The sequence below is a fragment of the Rhinolophus sinicus genome, chromosome 15 (assembly GCF_057876585.1).
Source record: "Rhinolophus sinicus isolate RSI-liver-muscle chromosome 15, RSI-T2T, whole genome shotgun sequence".
Classification (NCBI taxonomy): domain Eukaryota; kingdom Metazoa; phylum Chordata; class Mammalia; order Chiroptera; family Rhinolophidae; genus Rhinolophus; species Rhinolophus sinicus.
In genome coordinates, this window is record NC_142515.1 from 107,800,781 (window position 1) to 107,823,942 (window position 23,162).

Sequence of the window (23,162 nt, forward strand, 5' to 3'; positions counted from 1 at the left end):
GTGTAATGAACATGCAATGAATAGATATTTATGTATTATATATATAGTATATATGGTGATATATGCCTATATCTCAAAAAGTGCTATCTGAAATGCTAGAGGGGGTACAGTTTTGAAACTTGGCATATTCTGAGGACTTTTAGGCTGGTATTTTAATGGGAGTTAAGACATTAATATTCTACGTATGAGGGGGATTGACGCAACCAATTTGAATTGTACTTTCCTACTTTCCAAACACTTAAGAACTCTATTAATTAACAATCTTCTTTATTTTTGGACAATTCTTAGTTATTTTCAATTCGACAAATGATACTTAGGCCCTAACAAATGGCTCGACACATAACTCCTGGCTCTATCTCAATTTTAAACTGTAAAATGACTAGTAGCCTATAGAATCATTTGTTTCAATTTTTTTTCCTATTATTGGCTGGTTCCAAAAGAGTTCCATTAGGGAACTCAAGAATATTGTGCAAGACAGCTGTACAGAATTCATACAGAACTTTGCTTAGAATTTTCTCTGGAGAGAATGGGCAAATTTGATTATGATTGGTTTAAAGTTTGACAATGTATGTTAATTTCACATTTTAGAATTTCATAAATGTATGTAAATAATATATGAGAAGTTTGAAGTGGCATATAAATATAACTATATAGCCATTATTAGTTTTTTAAGAACTGCCATAGTCAAATGTCACTTAATTTGATCTATGTGCCCATTTTAAAACAAACTCTGTACCACAGTCATGTTTGATATGTTTCATCAACTATACTTATTCTGAAGTTAAAAACAACTAGCAGTGGGACTTTTTATTCCCAGAGATATTACTAATATAATTCTTATCATTCTTACTAAAAAAAAAAAAAAAAGATTTTGAAAGGAATTATTGAAATTAATGGTATGTGTTTTACTGGGGAGGCTATTTTTGACCCACCTGGCTTATTTCCATCTAGTTTTTGGATGGCAGCAGCCAGGGTGCACCACTTCATCTTGCTTCTGTGCTTAAAACCCTTCAAAGCCCTCCCAACTTTCTCAGAGGAAACCCCAAAGCCTTTAATTTCCTGTTTTCAATATAATTTTTGACCAAATTGGCCGTTAGTAAGGAACGTTTATGTTTTTCTTATTTATAAAGGGAAAAAATAAGCTATAAGAACAGTTAACGAGTTTGTTTTGGAATCAGTATAAGTCTGCCCAATAGAATAGCTTGGATGTCTGAAACGCTGGTTTTTCAGGCTGCTACAATTTATGAATGATATGCAGATTACCCCAACATTAGCGGAGGCAACCCCAATGTGCGAAGACAAATTTTTTCCTTAGTAGTTAAATATTTTTAAACCAAGAGAGATTTTAAATAGGAATAGAGACATAATAAAGCAATTCTCTGATATTTACATTTTTGTGTTGTTTAACAATAATTTGTATATTTAGAATATGATAAGCACTGTGATAAATATTTGGGTATCTCTTATCCAGTTTTAAAATGCATAATTAAGAAAATTATGCTAAATATAAGTTTACAACTAAAATTAAAAATGTTTGAGAACTTAAAAGTTACCATATTTATAAATTCATTTATTAAATATATAAGACTTTTTAAGTGTGTGGAAAGGTTTTGTGTATTATGTCAGACAATTGCAGTATTTGTAAGGAAATTGCATATATTAATTTTATAAATACCTGGTGAAATAACTCAGAGTAACTAATTGATCAAAGATAAAAATCCCTGTAAAATGAAATAATATTTACAAGCTGAACTTAAAACTTCCAGGGGAACTTCACTCTTGACTTTGTAATTTTCATAAATGTAGAGGGTGCCAAAAAATGTTTACTCATTTTAAGAAAGGAAAAAACTGTATTAAAATTTTAGTACTCAATATATATCAGTAACAAAAGATGAATACAACTCACGTTTGACTTTTGCAATTGCAAGAGGTGCTCAAAGTGGTTACCATTAGCGTCCAGACACTTCTGATGATGGTGAACTACTGCTCGAGCAACATTGACCAAAGTGCCCATTTGTATACATTTTTTTGGCACCCCTGGTATTCATTAAAAGTAGCAAGTCATTTCTGCACATTATTTCTATATTTAAAAAAGCCGTAATGGACTCACATAGCTCAACATCAAAAAAAGCAAGCAATCCTTTAAAAAATGGGCATAGAGTATAAGTAGACATTTCTCTAGTCGTTCCGTAACCTTTTGGCTAAGTTCAAGCATAGAAGAGACATTTCTTCAATGAGGACATACAGATGGCCAGTAGACATATGAAAAGATGCTCAGCATCACTAATCATCAGAGACATGTAAATTAAAATCACAATGAGATATGAACTCACACCTTCGGAATGTCTGTTATCAATAGTTCAACAAACAACAAGTGTAGGCGAGGATGTGGAGAAAAGGGAACACTTGTTCACTATTGGTGAGATTGTAAATTGGTGGAGCCACTAATGGAAAACAGTATACGGGTCTCTCAAAAATTAAAAATAATACTACCATGTGATCTAGCAATTCCACATCTGGGTATTTATCAGAAGAAATCCAAAAACACTAATTTGGAAAGATATATGCACCTCTGTGTTCATTGCAACATTATTTACAATAGCCATAATACGGAAGCAACCTAAGTATCCACCCGTGGATGATTGGATAAAGAAGATGTAGCACGTACATAAAATGTAATATTACTCAGCCATAAAACAGAATGAAATCTTGCCATTTACAACAACATGGATGGATTTAGAGGGTCTTATGTGAAGTGAAGTAAGTCAGAGGAAGAGAAGAAGTACCATATGATTTCACTTATATGTGGAATCCAGAAAACAAAATAAACACATCAAAAACAAACTCGTAGATATAGAGACCAACTAATGATTACCAGATGGGTGAGGTGTTGGAAAGGTAGGTGAAAAAGGTGGAAGGGATTGAGAAGTACAAATTGCCAGTTGTAAAAATAGTCAGGGGGATGTAAAGTAGAGCATAGGAAGTATTGTCAGTAATATTGTAATAATTATATATGGCTCCAGATAAGTACTAGAGTTACTGGGTTGATCACTCTGTAAGGTATATAAATATTTAGTCACTATATCATACACCTGAAACTAATATAACATTATATGTCAATGATAATTGAAAAAATAAATTGGGAAAAAAAAAACTAATCTTGAGAATATTTAAAATGCTCATATTGATAATTTAAAGGATATTATGAGTATTTCAGCTAAGGGCTGATTAAAATGTGACCACCGAGATGTGGAAATGGTTTAGAATTTTTAAAGGGATAATTTTAAATGATCTGAAGTGTGAGAAATTTGATTCTTATTCAGACAATTTTCCATTCAAAGGAATTGTATGTATGAACAGATCCACATAGCAATAGTTTTCCAGTGGAGAAGGCAGAATCAATATTGTAATTTTCCCCCACATTTTCTGTTTCTCTGTGAGAGCACTTTACTTTTCTTTGTATATTGGGTGATTGGTAATTTTGTGTATGTGTGTACTAATTTTGAGCCAACTTCTTGGGGATCATTTTAAAGTTTAGTTTAAACTTTAAATTGTTTAAAGTTTAAACTAAATCACCAGTTTCTTATATACTATAGAATATGTTATTGGCTTTCCAGAGTTTCAAGTGACTGCCAGTTGCAGTTTCATATACATTTTGCAAAACCAATTGGTGAGATTGGTTGGTATCGTAATTTCTTCTCCCAGTTATAGCTGTTCTAAGGAGTAGGATGAATTTGCACTCACAGTCACCTGAAGGATTGCCTGTGGGAGCATTTCTTCACTTCCTAGCCCTTTAAAAGAGTTCTGAAGCAAATTCATCAATTTGTTAGGCATAGACATTACAAGAGGGGAGTCAAAGAGTTCCCACAATTTTCCAACTGGGGTGGTGATACCCTTAACAGAAGAGGAGATGCTGAGGAGTATGGAAGATAATTAGTTCATTTGGGATACACTGAGTTTGAAATTCCAACTAACTGATGGTTGGAAACGTAGGTCTGAGGCACTGGATAAAAAAACAGGGTAAAAGAGGAAGATTTAAAAGTTAATTTTCTAGAGCTGGTATTGAATCCTTGAGATTGCCAAGAAATTGTGCAGGGAGAAGAGATTCTGGAAACACCTCTGCACAGACTGCTGGCTGGGGAGAAGCTCTTGAGGTGTAGCTGTAGATGTATACATGGGACTTGGGTTGGCAGAACTATGGGCTTGATTCTGCTGACTAATCCAATATGACTGTATCCTCATAAAAAGGGGACATTTGGACACAGACACGCACACAGGGAGAAGGCAGATGATCTACATGTGAAGGAGATGATGAAAACAGATCTGTATTCAAAACACCAAAGATTGCCAGCAATCCACCAGAAGCTAGGAGAAAAGCATAGAACACATTTTCCCTCACATCCCTCAGAAGGAACGAACCCTTCAGACACCTTGGTCTGAGTCCTCTGGCCTCCCAAATAGTAGGACAGTAAGTTTCTGTTATTTAAGCCAACAAGTAAGTGGTATTTTGTTAAGGTAATCCTAGCAAACTAATACAGATGGAAAGTGTATTCTCTCTGATGACAATTTTTTTTGCCACTTTTAAAGATCATAGGAAAATGTCTTTTTTTCCCAAGTGGTTATGAATAATAAAATTTGAAGAAGAAAACATGCTTAAGAATAACATTTGGCACAGTTAGAAAAAAGATATCCATTCCATTGACTGTGTGAATGAATCACTCAGCTGAGAGACAGTTAAGCCTAGGTTTGAATCCTGTTCCTCCCAGGACTGATTTGAATTTGGGAAATTGGTACCAAATTTATTTTAGCCTAGGTATCATCTCTAGCTAGAATTCTAAATTGTATCTATCTCACAACAGTGTTTAAAAGGAATAAGTGGGGGAAAAGAGGACTAGCATCAGGGTAAGTACTCAGCAAACTGTAGCTTATATTATTCTGAGCAATTATCATTCTCACTTACTATTTAATTTTAAGAATTACACATCAGAACGTCAAAGTTGTACTGAAACTCTTGGGACTGTAAACATCCTGATTGTGTGTGTGTGTGTGTGTGTGTGTGTGTGTGTGTGTGTGTGTATGTGTCACTATTGAGTTCTTACAATAAGCTTATAAAAAATGCCTGTGACTTCCTGATATACTAGTGTGGAGCATAAGAAAAAAATACAGAGTAGCCCAACTTAATTGTAGTGGAATACTCTGAAAAATGTTAGTGTGTCATTCTAAGGTGTTTGCTTTAGAACCCATGTGGCGTTCAAGTTCTCAGAGTCTACTGCACGTAGTAGTTATTACTAGACAGGTACAGGTGTCTTATCACATTCAGTTTCATAACTGGTGTATGACTTCATTTCTATACTTGGAATGTGAACTCCTTGAAGGCAGAAACCGTGGTTCAGTCTTCCTCTTCTCTAGCCTCAAGACAGTGTTGTAGTTAATGCTTGCTGAATATATGGGGAGCAATTCTCAGTAAACAAAAGATGCAATAGTTCTTAAAAGATGATATTATTCTAGCAGTTCTGCAGTCTAATGAAATTAAAATTAAGCTGGAGGAAATGTTGGTTAGGGAAAGTTATGGAAAATCATTCCTTTAAGTCTGATTTTGCTTTTCACTTTTAATGAAACTATCTATACTTCCTTAAGATTAAACAAACTGTTTTTGATGATTTATGTTAAAAGGCTACATTAGTTTGGGCTATTTTCCAGATCTTTTCTACAATTACTACCATTAAAACTTTTGGAAATGCTTGGCTACAGTTATGCCTGGTTAAAAATATTATTCAGTCTGTGAAGCCTGCAGTAGAGACCCTTATGCATATATTAAAGTTAAAAATTGGCATTTAACGTGTAATTTTATTTCTGATCCATTTTATAAATTCCATCTTTCTAATTCATTTTAAAAGCCAAGTGTCCTACAAAGAATTATTTTTAAACAGAGCATGAGTGAATAGACTGAAAATGAGATACCATTTGAAATAAAATATTGTTACTTAGGTTTTACTAAACTCACTGCTATTCTCTTTTACATGTTAATCTTTAAAGTACAAACCTGGAATTAGACAGCCCCAGCTGGAATATAAGATCAAGAGCCAAAAAAATATTTCAGCCCAAAATTCACAGAAAAACATGTGCTTTTTATAATCTGATAAATGTGAAAATTTATACCTATATATACTATGGTAAAAAAGGTGCAAGACTTTAATTTGTAAAAGTTTTTCCAGAATAGTATAAACAGAGAACAACCAGAATTTTGTTTCGAGCTTTTGCAGCTTTTCACTTTAAATATATTTATATTCATAATAATGGAAATATGTGGCTATTTGTGTTTTTGGTATCCTATAGAGAAAAAGATGACCTCAGTTCAGTACTAAACAGCAGCTGACAATATTGCAAAAAAACCAAATCCATGTAGCATTTTATTTATACGTAAAGAATTGAGCAAGCACAAAAGGCCACCTTTACTTTTATTACCTAGATAATCTGGTTGACTTGGGAACATGTGGTGTGTGTGGGTGGCTTATTATTTCAGGTTGTGTTTCAGTTTAAGTCAGTGTAAAGCGTGTGTGAGTGTTTGTAGGTGAGGGGGAAAGAAGGTATGAATAGGTTTTCTTGGAATGAATAAAAATCACTCTAAATCAGGAAGTCTTTTGAATTAAAATTTGCTCACGTATCAGTTGGGGGAGACAATCCCCCATGTGTGCTGTGTCCCTGTGCTCGCAGCAGGTCCTTGGATAATACCATTTTGTCCAACATCACTGAGCTCAATGTCGTTTCATTATAACATTGATGAGAAAAAACAAAATGGATTCCCAGCTGGGGGTCACTGTCCATGGGGAGTGTGCACAATTCTCCCCACATCTGTGTAGGTTTTCTCCATGGATTCTGGTTTCCTCCCACATCCCAAAGATGTGCAGTGAGGTGACTGGCGTGTCTACATTGTCCCTTATGACTGAGAGTGGGTGTGTGATGTGCCCTGCAATGGAAGGGGATCCTGGCCAGGGTGGGTTTCCGCCTGGAGCCCTGAATGCCTGGATGGGCTATGGCCACCCTAGAGCCTGAACTGGGAAAACAAGTTTGGAAAATTACTCTCTTCTTTGTTTTTATTAATCCCTCTGAAATGTATGTACAGCTCACATTTACTTCAGTGTTAATATTAGAAGTGTTTGGGTCTTTATTTAGAAGTTTGGTGATATTTTTGTGACCAGAGATAGGCCATAGGCACTGAACTCTTCCTTACATTAATTAGCCTATGGTGAAATCGGTTTCGTTATAAGTCATTTTACTTCAAGTTGTAATTTCCAAGAACCTATCAATGACGTTAAGTGAGGACTTATGGTACTGGCTGGGTATGCCAAGAGTGCAAGGCCCTGACAACCCGTAACACCGGCCATTTCTTAAGCTTGTGTCTGTCCCTCAGGGACAAAGGGCAGGCTTGCGTCGTGCTTGAATTTCCCAAGCTGTGTTTGTCTGCTGAGATGCAAACCCACCTCATGCCTCATGTCCCACTTTGTCTCTGTGTTCCCTGGTGGAACTTGGAGGATGTGGAAATTGATGCAAACTTGATGCTCATGCTGCTTGCTCTGCTGCTTTCTTGTCTCGGACTCAGGAGACTGTGTCTTTCCTCCAGTATCCATAAAATACTGACAAACTCTTAATAATTTATAAGTAGGGCAAACCCCAGACCCAATCTGAACTCACATTTGAAGTTGTATGCAGTAAAAATAGTGTCAATGAGAGGGGCATAGAAGACGATTTTGTGTTAAGAATATACCTGACTCTCTAAAGTACAGCCAAATTATAGTTAATGTTTCCTTCAATTCACCAGTTTTTGGTAGACAGATCTCAATAGAACCAAAATCAGTTACAAACCACATTCAACATGCTTAGATTTAACAAAAAGAAATCATTTTGTACTGAAGTAAGGTTTTTAAGGCTAGTCTCCATTCAAAGAAAATATTTTACAACTACTTAGACAGCAGGTTAGGAAAAAAGAATACACTTGGGAAGTCTATGAAATGAATCAAATGATGGCAGATTTTAAATTACTAACATCAAAATAATAAGAATGTTGTTTACGATTTAGTTGTGACTAGCAGCATTTATTTGAAGTTTGGACTGTCTCCTTATTGAATACGGTGTGGAATAATGAAACACCTGTAATATAATTTTAACTATCCCGTTTTTCTTTTATGAACAATTTTGGGGACGACAAGCTTAACTTGAAAGCATTGAGTTGCAGGTACTCAGCAGGGAACCTGAAATATCTCCAAAAACTGCAATTAAAATGTGTTTATATTCAGAGATAGGAGATTCTGATTCTTTAGGGCCTCTTAAATTAGGTGCAAAATGATATGTGCATGTTTGAATTGAAAAAAAAAAAAAGTTGTAAGAGCTGCTTAACATCTGGCAAAACAATCTTTTAGTTTAGAACAGAGATCCCTGTACATTGATTGCTGTCACCACGATTATGCCACCACAAACACATGCAACATCATGAATAGGGAAAGAAAATAAGCTTTATAAAAAAAAAAGTATGTATGCCCTATATGTATAAATAATGCTTCAATTAAAAATGAGGAGACTCTTTTCGTCCCTTAATTTTACATTTTGTAGCTCTTACCAGTTGTGAGTTTTTATGGCTCAGAACTGATTTCATCATGAAAAAGTGCCTAGTTGGGATCATCCCATCCAATAATGAGTTAATGACTTCTTTTTTCCTATGCAGTTTCTGCTTATTTCTCTCTCCTTATACGGCATGGCTAAAGCATGTTGCTTATTGTTAAATTTACTTATTTCCCTGTTTCTATGTGCCTTCTGGGTATTGCCTTTTAAAAAAGATTTTTATTAAAAATATAGCTAACATACAATAGTATATTAGTTTCAGGGTTACAGCATAATTATTCAACATTTATATACCTAAAGAAGTGATCACCATGATAAGTCCAGCAACCACCTGACACTGTACTATGCTATCACAGTATTAATGACTATATTCCCCATGCTGTATATTACATCCCTATGATTAATGTGTTTTATACCTGGAAATGTGGACCTCTCATTCCCTTTCACCTTCCCCCCCCCCTTTTTAATTTTCCAATTATAGTTGATATTCAATATTATTTTATATTAATTTCAGGTGTACAGCATAAAGGTGAAACATGTATATAATTTAAGAAGTGATCCTCCTTACTAGTCTAGTACCCATCTGGCATTATACATCGTAATTACCATATAATTGACTATATTCCCTATGCTTTACATCCTCATGACTATTTTGTAACTACCAATTTGTACTTCTTTATCCCTTCACCTTATTCACCCTGCCCACAACCCCATACCATCTATCACCCCTACAAATCTATTACTCACCTGACACCATACATACCGTAATCACTATAATATTATTGACTATATTCCTTATGCTATATCCTACATCCCCATAATTACTTTGAAACAACCAATTTGTACTCTTAATTCCTTCTGCTTTTTTTTACCCGTACCCCCAAACTCCCTCCCATCTGGCAACCATCAAAATATTTTCCGTATCTATGAGTTTGTTTCTGCTTTGTTTGTTTATTTGGTTCTATAGATTCCACATATAAGCATCACATCGCTGCTATCTTTTTCTCTGGCTCTCTACTCAGCACAATACCGCCAGGTCCTTTTGTACTGCTGCCGATGGCAAGAACCAATTCCCTTCCATGGCCGAGCAATATTCCATTGTGTATATCTACAACCTCTTTTTTATCCATTCTTCCATCAGTTGACACCCAAGCTGCCCCCACATCTTGGCCATTTTAAACAATGCTGCAATGAATTTACAGATGTACATATCTCCTCAAAGTAGTGCTTTGGGTTTCTTCAAATAAATACCCAGAAGTGATATTACTGAGTCCTTCTTTGTCTCTTGTTATAGCCTTTCTTTCAAAGTCTATATTTTTCTAGTATAAATATTACTATCCCAGCTCTTTTTTCTTTGTTTCCATTTTCATGAAATATCATTTTCCATGCCTTACTTTCCACCTGTGTGTATCTTTCAATCTGAAGTGAGTCCCTTGTAGGCAACATATATAAAGATACTGCTTTTCCTATCCATTTAGCCCTCTTATGTCTTTTCATTGAAGCATTTAATCCATTTACATTGAAAGTAATTGTTGATAGATATGTAGCTATTGTCATTTCATTATTCATAATTTTTCTTTTTCTTTCCATGTTAAAAAAGTCCCTCTAACATCCTTTGTAATACTGGCTTGGTGGTGATGAACTCCTTTAGCTTTTTCTTGTTTGGGACACTCTTTATCTGTCCTTTGATTTTAAATGATAGTCTTGCTGGGTAGAGTATCCTTTCTTGTAGATCCTTGCTTTTCATCACATTGAATATTTTGTACCAATCCTTTCTGGTCTGCAGAGTTTCTATTGAGAAATCAACTGACAATCTTATGGGAGCTTCCTTATAAATTACTAGCTGCTTTTGTCTTGCTACTTTTAGGATTCTTTTTCTGTCTTTAACCTTTGCTATTCTAATTATGTGTCTTAATGTGGGCCTGTTTGGGTTCATCTTGCTTGGGACACTGAACTTTCTGGATTACAGTATATGTATTTCCTTCACCAGGTTAGGGAAGTTTTCAGTCATGTTTTTCTTCAAATAGGTTCTTAATCCATTGCTTTCTCTCTTTTCCTTCTGGTACCCCTATGATGTGAATGTTGTTATACTTAATAGTGTCCAAGAGGTCTCTTAAACTATCTTCATTCTTTTTTTGCTGTTCTGATTGTTTTCTGCAACTTTGTCTTACAAATTGCTGATTTGATTCTATGCTTCATCTAGTCCTCTGGTGATTCCTTTCAGTTATTGCATTCTTCACTTCTGACTGGTTCTTTTTTATAGGTTCTATGTCCTTTTTTTATGCTTGCTGTCTCTTTGTTGAAGTTCTCACTAGGTTCCTTGAATATTCTTGTAACCATTATTTTGAACTCTGTATCTGGTAGTTTGCTTGCTTCCATTTTGTTTATTTCTTCTGGAGTTTTCTCCTGTTCTTTCAATGGGATGTATTTCTTTGTTTCCTCATTTTGGCTGCCTCTCGGTGTTTGTTTCTGTGTATTGGTAGATCTGCTCTGTTTCCCAGTCTTGGCCTGGTGGACTTATGTAGTAAGTACCCTGTGGGGCAGTGGTACTGTCTTCCTTGTCACATGTTCCAGGTGCTCCAGGAATGTCCCTTGTGTGGGCTGTGTGTGCCCTCCAGTTATACTTGAGCCTTAATTGCTATTGGCACATCAGTAGGTCACATTGGCCCTCAGGTTGATTGGCTGTGGGGTTTGACCACATTCACAGCTTACAGGCTGATATGTGGGGAGCTTACCCCACTGAGTAGAATTAACCCCATTAGTCTCTCAGCTTTCTGAGATTGCCCTTTGTGTGTGCCATTGTGGGACTAAATGGCTGGTGCTCTGCTATGGTCTGAAGCCATCCTTCAAGTATGTTGGTTCTGGGACCTCTTTTGAGGGGTTCCAGTGTAGGCCCATGTCACTCACTACCTGTGACTGGCCAGGGACAACCTGGTAGAAGCTACAAAGTGATTCACAGTTTGCTGCCTGTGCTAAACCTGGAGGTGTGTGGGAAAGGCCACACTTCAAATCCAGGATGGCTGCCACCAGTACTGAGGTTGGAGTAGCTCTGTAAAAAGCCAGGACACCCCGAGGCCTGCTGACACCTAGCAGCTCCCTTAAGATTCAGCCACTGTTAAAGCCTCATGAATGGGACTTGGGATAAACAGAGTGTCTCAGGGAGTCACTGGAATGGGAAGAGTTTTGGTCACCAGGATAATGTAGATTCTGGTTTTGTGCCAGTGCTGAAGCTGGAGCAACTCAGCAAAAGTCACAGAGCACACTGAGCACACTGAGGCCAGTTGCTGCCCACCTGTGGCCTGGGGACTGCTATAGTTTTTCAAGGAAGAACAGGGCTGACTGTTCACCAGAAAAAAAAAAAAAGAAAAAAAAATGCCTCTGGAATTGGGGAAGTTGGATGGGGCAGGGTACCAGTGAGTCAGCAGTGCAGATCAGTGGGGCTCACCAGACCAATCAAATTCAGTTTTGGCCGTAAGCTTATGAGGAGGGCTCAACACAATAAAGATGGCACCTGCCTGTGAGCTGCAGCTGCAGGGAAAATGGCACAGTCCTGCAATCCTGGCCCTGAAGCCACACCTCAGTGTGTCCCCTGCAGGCCTCTGATGTCCTCCCCCCCCAAATCACTGTCCCTCCACAGGAGCCCAAGATGAGTACCTGAGAGTGTTTGTGCACAGGCCTCTTAAGAGTACGTCTGAGTTTTCTGCAGCCTTCTGTCCCACCCCACTGTTTTTCACAACCAGATGTCTTGGAATTCCTCTTCCTGGCACCAGTACTCTGGACTGGGGGGCCTCTTGTGCGGATGGGGTCCCTCACTTCTCTGGGGAATCTTCCATGGCTGAGATATCCCTCCAGATTCTCAGGTGCCACATGGAGGTTCGGGGCCCATTTTGTGTCTCCACCCCTTCTACAATTCTTGATGTGTCTTCTTCTTTATATCTTTAGTTGCAAAAGTTTTGTTCAGCTAGACTTCAGATGATTCTCCTCATGGATTGTTCTATAATTTAGTTGTAACTTTAATGTGTTTATGGAAAGAAACCGGCACAATGTTTTTCTACTCTGTCATCTTGGATTTCTTCTGGATATTGCCTTTTTATTTTTTATTTTTTCTAATAACCCATGTATTTGTAATAAAGAGGTTTAGGTGTTGCCTTGTGTTTTGCATGTTGGGAGAGATGGAGGAATGAAGAAAATAAGTAAATAATTCTTTGTTAAAAATATACTGACGACCAACATCATAGGGATGGAACAACTTGCCTGTTTATGAGGAAAGGATCTTTGGATTGTATAGTTTATCATGGAAAGTTTCCTGTCATTTTACTCATTAAACAATCCCATGGTGTCAAGACTATGTATTCCCAGTGTGGTAGTCACGTCTATCTCCATATATGCAGCTTTAATCAATTGAAGATTTTTTTCATTAATTGGCCTTCAAAATTTGTAGAAATGGTCCTTTCCATAAAACAAGTCACTCTAAGTATTAAAATATGCCAGTTTCCCTTTTGTTCTTCTGAGAAAACTATTGAGATGTAAGAGAAGAGAACAATATGTGAAATAATAGCTGCCTCTGTTTCAGTTTTCCAGCTGAAAGTGCTGCTTTCAGACACATCATTTCCTACCACTAAAAATGTCGCCACCTCATCAGCAATAGTTTGAAAAAAATAATTTGATTTCCCTCTACTCTTTAAATAAAAATTTAGTGTCTCTAAAAATTAAATAAAAAAACTGAATCTTTCAATCACCATTCACGTCCACATTGGGTTCTTTGATCATCTTGGAATACACTGAGCAGGTTTCCTCTTGACTCCATAGCTGTCTTCCCAGGGTGGCCTTCCCTGACCACTCTATAGGAATCTGCCACTCTCACACAACCCCAACACTTCTCATCCTTTATCCTTTCTGTTAGCTCTATCACAATGTAACATAATGTATATTATACATACCTGTTTACTGTCTGTCTTACTCCTTAGCACATAAGCCCTACGAGAAGAGTTGGTCTGTTTTGTTCCACACTCTCTCTCAAATGTTTTCCATGGTGCCTGGCATACTGCAAGGGAGTTCTCAAAAAACACAATTTGTATGAATGATCCACTATAGTTCTGTCAATCACTTGAGACACAATGAAAATGTCTGAATTTTTTATTTTACTTTATTTTTTTAACTAAGAGTTCTGACTTAATATACTACAATACAGTTGTTTTATGTTTTGTTTTAAGCTTAAAGGTGAGGTATTATGTCCCAGGTTTTCTTCTTCTTCTTCATTTTTTTTTTTTTTTTAATTTTGATCTTAGGAAACTTCAAGTGCCCTCATTCCTTGTAAGGATTATGTAATAGAAGCCATTATTATAAAGCTGTAGTGGCTGTCAGGGGACTGAGAACTCTGTAAATGGGAAGATCATTCACAGACACTACCTATGCCCTTCAGTCCTGCTGCACCTCTGAAAGGGCCTCCTTAGAATCAATTATTGTCCCAGGAAAATCAATGAAACTACTGTTATATCTGCTTAAAATGTATGCTTTGTCTGCGTGTGGAATTTTTTTTTTTTTTTTTTTTTTTTTTGTAAATAGAGTAATTGGATTCTGAATTTTCTCACCAACTATTGCTAAAAATAAACACATATTTCTTCTTATCTTCCATTACATAAATCTTTCCATGCAAAAATTCCATTAACTTAAACATAGATAACAATCTTTTTCTTGCTAAGTTAGAGAAAAATTGTAAAAATGTAAGGCAGTGAACCAATCATATAATTCACACCGTAAAGTGACACAAAGATTTATCATTTGGAGTCCATATGAGGATAACTTTTCCACCAGGTCCTGCTCAGCCATGTCTACAAAGGGTAATGGGATCACTTCCATCCATTCTGTAGAGAGCTACTCTGGGGTCAATGAAGAAGCACTTTAATAGGATATGTGAAGGCCTTTCTAATGATTTCTTTACAAATATGTAAACCCGATAATGCACAGGCTAAAGCTTATCACCTCACACAGTTCTATGGATAAGGTTTGACAGATCAGATTAATGTTCATGGATGATAGCATTACAAATATATTTTTTTTCTCAGAACCTGCCATGGAAGCTTTCTTGATATTTGTGAAATGATCTTAAGGAGAAACATTAAAATTAAAACACGCTTGTCAAAATTTTTGAGGCACATTTAGAGAAACAAACCACCCCTCCCTCCCCTTTCCATTAAATTTAGCAGAGTAGGAATCTCTTTTAAAAAGGCAGCAAATGTCTTGTTCTAAATGACGTGCTGTTGATTCATTTACTTCTTTTTGTAAATATTAATATGCAGTTTGCCAATGATTGTAACTAAATTAGGGTCCATTCTGTATCTCTAGAGCTTGTTGCTTCTGACATCTTGGCACATATATCACCACCTAAACACTTGTTAACATTCGCAGAGCTGGCTACAATATATACACACAATTTTAATTCTAAGGGAAATAGTGATGTTAGATCCATTTTTATACTTTCTAATGCTAAAATGTGAAAACAGTGCAACCCAATATGTTTCCCATGCTTTAGCTTTGCAGTCAAAAGCCTCACAGCCAAATTTATTGCCTGAGTATAGTAATCCACTCAACTCAGATGTTTTAGAGTGGTTATTTCAGTTTCCTTCATGAAACTTTATTATATTTATCCCTAAATGATTTATCTCGTACTGTGCTTTAGTTTATAATCTGCTTTAAATTCTTTCAGTAGGTCAATCAAATACAAAAAATGAAAGTGAGTTTGTATTTCTGTTATGAATAAACATGAATCTACCTTTAATTCCAACAGTGAATAAAATTTAGATTTCATTGGTTAGAACAGTAGACAGAAGATCCTGAATGCTTCCCTTGTAGGAAAGATTTCCATTAAATCTAGTTCTTTTGGTAACTTAGCATTCAGAATGTCTTTTCACCTTTGAGCTCTTCATTAGAGAGCTTTTCTTAAGAGTCAGTTGTCCTGATGTTTTATAGCATGTGGATGACTTTATATGTTTTCACTGGACTCTTATTTTCTTGTTATTTTGTAAATTCACTTATTTAAAAAAACAACAATGACATATATGCAGAATAATCTACTCAGTGGCAGGCTAGCATAAACCTGCACCTTTCATGAGTTTAATAATATTTTTGTTTTACCATGTCAACCTGTAGCTCTGGTTCAAAACATTATGAAATCATCAGCATGAAGCTGTTATTTTCGTTCCCAGCCAAAATGGATTTCTTTGTCAACTCTATGATTTCCCATGAATCTATGAATTTTGAAACTACTGAGCACCAAAAGAATTGCCCTACTCGAAGGATTAGTGGGAAAATATTTGGGGTTTTCTAGCTCTGACTGAAGACTGGGTGAAATCAATTATTTAAGCGCTATAAAGCAAGGGCTTGGGTCTCAGACAACGATTACAAAGCAGACACACTTTAACACCCAGAACAACCATGTGGATGTTGTTGACTCCTTTACCATGGCAAAAGGGTGAATGAAATATCATTCCTGTCTGGTGATGCCATGGAGATTCTTGCAATCTAAGAGCAGCTGGAGCTTCCATTTACACACACACACACACACACACACACACACACACACACACACCCCTCTGTTTAGTTGTACAGATGTTAAATACAAAGAATCACTACAGTTTTTACTAAAGCAGTCAGATAAAATAATTGACTTCTTTTCTACTGTATCTGCAACGGTCTTCTGTGTCTCAAACAATTTCTACAAAGTAATAAATGTCAGTGCCTTTAAAAAGGAAAATGGGCTTCTTCCTCTGCTCTAGAAATAGTCAAATGCTATGGAAACATTTATTGAAGACTTGATGTGACTTTTATAGACAGTCTGATTTGTAAATGCTTAGAGGAGATGTGCTTTACTATGTCCGGGTGCTTAGCAGTTGTACTACCCAGTGTTTCACACTGTAGTTAGAATTGTTTCAAATGAATGGTTTTCAGGTTGCTACACCTTCTGATTCAAACAAAACAAAACAAAACAAAAAACCCCACAAAAAACAATACGTATTTTAGATGGTATTGAGGAAAATTGGGGGAGGGGAAGTAGGTAGGGAGAAAACCTTAGAGGAAGAAAAGGAGGTTTTCACAAACAATCATGTTTAGAACTCGTATGTGGAAGATTAGCACAAGCTTAGTGGCTTTGAAATCTAATAATCACATAAAGCTCCCCTCAAAGCTGTTGCAGACTTTGGTGCCAGTTTTCTTTTTCTTTTTTTTTGTATAGATCAACCTGAAGTGATATATCAAGATCAAGGTATATTTCAAAGAGAAATTCTTTAAAAACAAATCATGGTCATTGCTGATTAATCACCCAAATCATAAATCTTGTGTGGTGAGTTAACAGTGACCAGACATCATCACTGAACTGAAAAAAAAATGTTATTTTCTCCTTGTTTGTAGCGATCAATATGAGGTTTTAGAATTAGCACAGCCTCAATTGCGCTCAGTTGAGTATCTTCTAGTGTCCAAGATTTAGACTAGAGCACTGGACTTCAAATTTTTATTCATTTACCTCTAAAAGTTTTTTGGAAAACTATAGATAACTTCAAACATTTAGTTAGCTGTTTGAAAGATTTCATTATAAATATAAATATGGCAATTAAAAAACTGGCATATTGTAAATGATCAAGACTAAATTGAAACTATTACTTAAATGCCATAGCAGCTTGATATGTACCATTATGTATTTTTAAAAATAAAGGAAATATATTTGTTTAAATGCATTCTATTGATCATCCGATTATATTTACAACAATGAAACGTACATATATATGTATCATTGAAATCTAATGTTTTAAAATTTCCTGTGGTTGCAAATCTCTGATAGAAAACTTTGGTCTGAACTGAGTTTTCGCTGTAATTATAATTACACAGCATTGATAAAAACTACTTATACTTACTAAAATTCTGAAAAGTAATAATTATATCTAAAAGTAAAAATGTTATAACATTTTTTAAAGTTAATAAAATTTAAAAATATAGTTGACATACAAGGTTATAGTAGTTTCAGGTGTACAACATAGTGATTTGATATTGATATACCTTACAAAGTGATCACCACGATGTCTAGAACAAAGTTATTACTATGTTATTGACTATATTCCCTGTGCTGTACATTATATTCCCGATGATTTATTTTGTAACTGGAGGTTTGTACCTGTTAATCTCCTTCACCTTTTTTGCACATTCCCCTACCACCCACCTTTGGCCACCATCAGTTTGTTCTCTGTATCTGAGTCCATTTCTGTTTTGTTTATATGTTTGTTTTGTTATTTAGATTCCACATATAAGTAAAATCATACAGTAGTGCATCTTTTAATAAATTTCTTAATGGATGAAATTAAAAAATTAATTTATGTATCTAAATATTACTTGTTGTTTGATTTAGACATTGTTTAAAAGCAAGCCTATTGTTTTTTGTTTGCTGAGACGTACACGTTCAGAAACTTGTCACATAGGTAAGCAGGTAGGAATAGACATTTTATTATTAGGATTTGGCATAAGTGTTTCCTAGCTATTGTGCCAAATAACACAGAGTATTAAAAATAATCTTGATAATAGATCACTACCAGTTAGGGTTTCCATTAATTCTGTTCAAAACAAAGAATTATAAACTACCTGACTTAGGAAAAGATTTGTCTCCTGTCATGAGTCATTTCCTTTCCCAGAACCAATATTAATGTTTTTTATACTTCTGTTTGGTTTCCCAGAAATTTTTATATTCTGGAGTAATGGACTGTCGTAACTTTGAGATGAACATAGGACTCTTTTGAGAGGGAGATTGGAAAGAACGTCTTGAACCTCAATCAAAAGTATATTCTCAGGAGGATCGATTTAATACAGTGTACACATGGGAGTTTAAAAACATGGAAGTTGAGAATCTGAAAGTTCATGCCTAGATACTCCTTGAAAAGTCTTTATATAACCTACGTGTGTATGCATACCAAACATGGACAACTGCTGATTTAGACCATTTTAAGTTTCCAAGAAGAATTTCTCTTCTTTAATTCAGATAAGGTAATTGTGTGGTCATAATCACAGTTTAGATGTTTATTTTTTTATTTCTGTCATTCATATGCATAACCATTTTGAAGGAGGCAAGAGGTACTAGGACAGTATAAAATACTTCTGACAAGATATGGTGGTACAATAAAGGATTGCATTTGACATATGTTTAAATTCTTTGACTTCCAAGGCAGCATTATGTAAGAAATTTTTAAAAAATGACTTTAATTTGTAGAGAAACAAATAAGGTTTATTAAAAGATTTATGTATTACTCCACATTTAAATATAGGAAAGATTGGTAAATATTTAACTTTTACTTCATCAATAGGTTAGCATAAATTCTTTATGTGGAAAATCCATGTAAATGAAACCTACTTATGTTTACTATGATTTTTATTTTAACCACATTTCCTTCAGTTTTCATCTTTCTAGACTAAATAACTTTTTCTTTACCTCTACGCCTATTCAGAAATCTATCTGAATCTCTGAATTTTCATTGCTAAACATTCCTAATCTCTTTGAAGTCTTTGTTGCGTGGTAACTAAAACTACAGAGCGTATTTGTAATGATAAGCATGTTATTTTTGTACTATGGTTGGCTGTTTCCCTTTAAATTTAAAGTTTATTTTCAGTGCTGTTTGATGTTTTGTTTTCCTTCCATCTTTCCTTTCTTCCTTCCTCCCTTCCTCCCTTCCTTCCTTCCTTCCTTCCTTCCTTCCTTCCTTCCTTCCTTCCTTCCTTCCTTCCTTCTTTCCTCCCTTTGTTCCTTTCTCTCTCTCTCTCTCTCTTTCTTCTTCCATGACACATGGAAATATTTTCTTCTTGGAAATGGCGATAATAGCTAGTTGTTTTTTTTCTTATAGTGTTGGGGTAAAAATCAATGACCTCTTACTATTAAAATTAAAAAAAAAAACTAACAAACTCATGTATACTATGCTCTTTATACACATAATATCAAATACTCGTAACTATTCTATCAGGAAAATACTATCCTCCATGTTAGAAATGAGAAAACTAAGTTTTAGAGAAGTTGTATATTTTGTTCAAGGTTATATTTCTAGAAGGCTGTCAATCTGGGATTAAAAATACAGCTTGTTTTACTCCAAGGTTGTGCTTGGGTTTGAATTGTTTTCTCCCAAATGCTTTTAAGAGTTGCTGCTTTAAAGTTGTTCTTCCAAGTTTCTAAATTTATTTATTTACTTATTTTTTAATTAAAATTGATTGAGGTGTCAATGATTAGTAAAATTATATAGATTTCAGGTGTACAATTCTGTATTACATTATCTATATATCATATTGTGTGTGCACCACCCAGAGTCAGTTCTCCTTCCATCACCATATATTTGATCTTATTTACCCTCACCTACCACCCTCCTACCCCCTTACCCTCTGGTAACCACTGAACTATTGTCTGTGTCTATGAGTTTTTGTTTTTTTGTCTGTCTTGTTCCTTTGTTGTTTTCAGTTTTATATCCCACATATCAGTGAAATCATATGATTCTCGACTTTTCCTGTGTGACTTATTCCGCTTAGCATAATAATCTCAAGATCCATCCATTTTGTTGCAAATGGTTTTATTTCATCTTTTCTTATGGCAGAATAGTATTCCATTGTGTATATATACCACATCTTCTTTATCCAATCATCTTTCGAAGGACACATTAGTTGTTTCCATGTCTTGGCGACCATAAATAAAGCTGCAATGAATGTTGGAGCACATACGTCTTTATGGATAAATGTTTTCAGATTTTTTGGGTTACTTGTCAATGTTATGTCAATAGCATTGTGGCTTTATTTGCTGATAAACTCATAGAGAAAATGAAACTTCCAGTATGTCTAAAGCCATCTCTTCATTAAAATAAAAATTATATGTTTATTAAGTATATATTCTGATAGACTGGTAACTGGAATATTGTCTTATTTCCATTTTCCCGAGTCTTTAAATTTATAAGTAATTAGCAGTCAAATCTCTCTAAGATTATGCACTTCACTTTCGGTTTTCCTCTCCCCCAGGACTCTAGTTCCATTCCTGAGTTCCTGATGGGTTCAAAAGTCTTTGCTAACTGTTTTGGATGTTTGTCATTATCACTTTTTATGTGGCCAAGTCATATCTGCTCCTAGGTACTCATTTTTGTATTTCATTTACCAGCAGAATATCTATTTTTGTCTTTACTATTCTTTACTGTTACTCCCCGCACATTCCTGGATTGTATGTTCCACCTGCCCAGCTTTCTCTTAGCACTTCCAGTGAGATTTTTCTTGCTTCTTAGTATCTGCTTTACCTAATTATCATACATTATTTCTGTTTGCAGTAGTCAGATAGGTAATGTGAGAATTTGTGAAAAGAATATGGAGTAACATAAATGCACATAACCTTTCAATACAAAAATTGCAGAATACATAAATAGGTGTCCTGAAAGAGGCACATAAAAATCACTCAAGAGATTCAAAGACAGGTGCCATCTGGTTACAAGGCCTATAATTTTACTTTAAATACTTTAGCATCGATGGGGTAGTATTACGTGTTTCTTATATTGAGTCGGTTAAAACTCAGTGGCTGAATTCTGCATTCTAATAGGGAATTTACCCTCCAGGTGTTGTCAGCAGTATTCTAACGAGAAAGCCCATGTTCCCGTGACTGCACAGCCTCTTGCCTCGTCTCCGTCAACACCTCAGGCTTTTCTAATCACACAGTGAATGTCAGCAATGGTTTCTAGTAGTGAGTTAGATTTTTTTATTTTTATTACCATAGTTAATGTTAAAATGGATGCTCATTGGTAAAATTAAAGATATACAAGGTATGTGAATTAGTTTAAATGTTTTCCAGAAACTTTCATCCTTTTAAGAACAATGTATAAGAATCCAGAAAGGCTAGTCGTCTTTATCCTTAGAGATGATGGCCTAGCTTAGGGGTATATAATCTTTTTGGAATCTATGTACACTTTTAAAATTTAGTGAAAAGTCCAGAAGGATATACCGGGGTGGGGGTCGGGTGCCAAAAAATGTATACGTGTGACTTGTATTCATCTTTCGTTATCTGTATATATTGAGTATTACAATTTTAATACAGTTTTTTTTCCTTTCTTTTAATGTGTGTATGTTTTCTGGCACCCTCTGTATATTATAAAATTGAAAGGAATTAAAATATTTATTAATTAAATAAAAAATAGTGGTAAGTGGATTGTGTTAAAATACATACTTATGAAAACATAACCTTTTTCTTTAAAAAAGTGGGAAGAGGGTCATTGTTTTGCATTTTTGAAAATCTTTTTAGTGCCTGGGTTATTACATGAGACTGGGGTTCTCACAAGTTCCTGCTTTCAGTCTGTTGAGAAACATTGTTTTGGTTGAAGCCTATAAAGAAAACTCATCCTCCTACCTCATCTGATTTATGCAGCTGGAAAATAAGAAGTAGTTTAATAGCCTTTGCAGATAATTTTGGATTTTTTTTTGGTATTATATCACAACATAACAAGTGAAAATTTATTGAAGATCAGTTGCAATGTGGAATCTGAAACACTATCCATGAACATTTTGTATTCTGCTCCATTAATACATTGGCCTATCTTGAACTCTGAGTGAATCTTTTATCCATGCAAAATTTTGTAATATCATGCTTTGGCCATTACAAAATATCGGTGCACTGATTTATGCAGATCTTCCATATGTTAACATACTTTATTTTACAATATCAAAATAACCACAGTCATTAATGTAATGACTAATCTCATGAGAATCGTTTATAAATATTGGGAAACTGGCAATATGGTGAAGAAACAGTTCTAAAATTCTAAATTTTGCTCGAAAGCTCTGATTTTAATCACTGGCAACAAATATTGTCAGTTGTTTTCTTTGACATAGCAGGCTCACTTCATTCACTTTTGTGAAGATAACGGCCAAATACCCAAGATTGAATAACCATATTTTGTCTTTTAGTTTCTATTTCAAATGAAAATAGTGTTTGATGATAAAAACATGTAATTCAGCTCCAACTCAACCACACAAGTGGTTTACCTGAGACAACTATCACACTTTGGTATACAGCATAAGCACATCCTATAAATTTTAATTTTGTGCACGGAACATTAAAAAAAATGATCTCATGGGTCTAGATTTCATAAACTTAATAAGTTTTATTGCCTTCTCAAGGCTATTCTTAAGTGAAACTCCCCCCACCCCACCATGTGAATGTACTGTTAGTGAAGAACCCAAGACTCTTAAAACAGTTTGGAACCTCTGCTTTTGTACCATCAGTGTAAGTATTGAAATACTGATAACAGGCAAATAACATTATAGTATTATTAAAGAAGAGTTTGACCTTGCAAATTCCCTTAAGGAACTTTTGGTATTACATAGCTAAATGATAAAAAATTAATTGTATCCAACCACCAATACAGAATATTCATGGTGCTTTTTGTTGGCATCAAGATAAACATAATCTGGCTTCTGGAATCTTTTTTTTTTTTTTTGGTTAAAATGAAGCTTTCCTGACTGGTAGTAGCTGTACCTCAAGAAGACAGAAAGCTGGGCTTTGC